This window comes from Aplysia californica, unplaced genomic scaffold (assembly GCF_000002075.1).
Source record: "Aplysia californica isolate F4 #8 unplaced genomic scaffold, AplCal3.0 scaffold00266, whole genome shotgun sequence".
NCBI classification, from domain to species: domain Eukaryota; kingdom Metazoa; phylum Mollusca; class Gastropoda; order Aplysiida; family Aplysiidae; genus Aplysia; species Aplysia californica.
The window spans coordinates 167,229-168,463 of NW_004797536.1; positions in this window are offsets into that span (position 1 = coordinate 167,229).

Sequence of the window (1,235 nt, forward strand, 5' to 3'; positions counted from 1 at the left end):
TCAACTGGCGCTTTTAAGTTTAGCAGTAACAACAACAGCAAAATTGAAAAAAAATGTGCAGCTATTTGGATTTTAGAACTAACTGTTAGTACTCTTTTTTTTGCGTTTATGCATAGTATATCCTTGAGTCTCTTCTTCAGGTTTCCGGTCAGACATTGACCCCATTTTTTCCTGTTGTCAGTCTTTCAGATCAGCTCGATTTTTCTCATTGTGTTGTTTGCCACAAATCAAAATTTGTTCAGGCCATCTGTGTTTGTGGTTCTCTGTCTTCCTCTGATCTTACTACCATCTGCCTTCCATAAAGCAGCAGTCTCTAATGTTAATGTTATCTTATTATGAGGCCAAAGAATCTAAATTGTCTCTTTCTAATGGTTCTGATCATATATCTTTCCGAACCCACCATTTCTAGCACTTTTATGTATTTGTTTTCCTCTCTATCCATGCGCTTCTGAGTATTGTCCTTGAGTACTTTTGAAAAAAAAAGTGTCTCTGCGAACTCGTTTTTGACCCAGTTGAAAATCACACTGTATCATAGAATCGACACTCCCAATAATAATTGCCAGTGTGATTACAGCAAAATGGTATCCTACAATCCGAATGGCAATAATTATTGTAAGTATCGATTCCGTAATGGAGCGCGATTAAAATAAAGTGGGCCAAAAACGTGTGGATAACTGAGAACGAGGAACGTAAAACGTAAAAGTGCAGATATTTTCTAAAATACGGGGCGAAACCCAGTGTTACAAGTAGAAGAAGAAAATGGCCCCAACTCTGCCCTTTTCTCGCTATGCTAACTTAGATTTAGGCTTTTTCTATTCATGGGTGGTTGGAGAGCTCCACTGGTAGGTCCTACTTATTTTCTTTCACCGTGCTTTTCGGTCTATTTGTCTTACTTTACCCCAGCACTAAATGACCGTTATTGCGTCATGTGCTTCTCTTTACTTAAAAAAAAAACAACCCAAAAAACTTCTTTCCATTCCTCCAGCAATTGCGTCTTTCTTGTCGACATTTCAGATATATTAAAACTTGGTCTTGGTCATAGGTGTTTATGAAAAGACAATCATCTTTGGCTTCTTTCTTTGACTTTATTTATATCTGCTGATTGACATTGTTTTGAAATAGTAGTACAAAATGTTCTGTTTGCAACTTTTAAAATATAGTTATATATTTACTTGTTATAGAGGGAATGTAAAAAAGAACAGTGAAATCAAACGGAATATAGCGGTGGGGGGTGG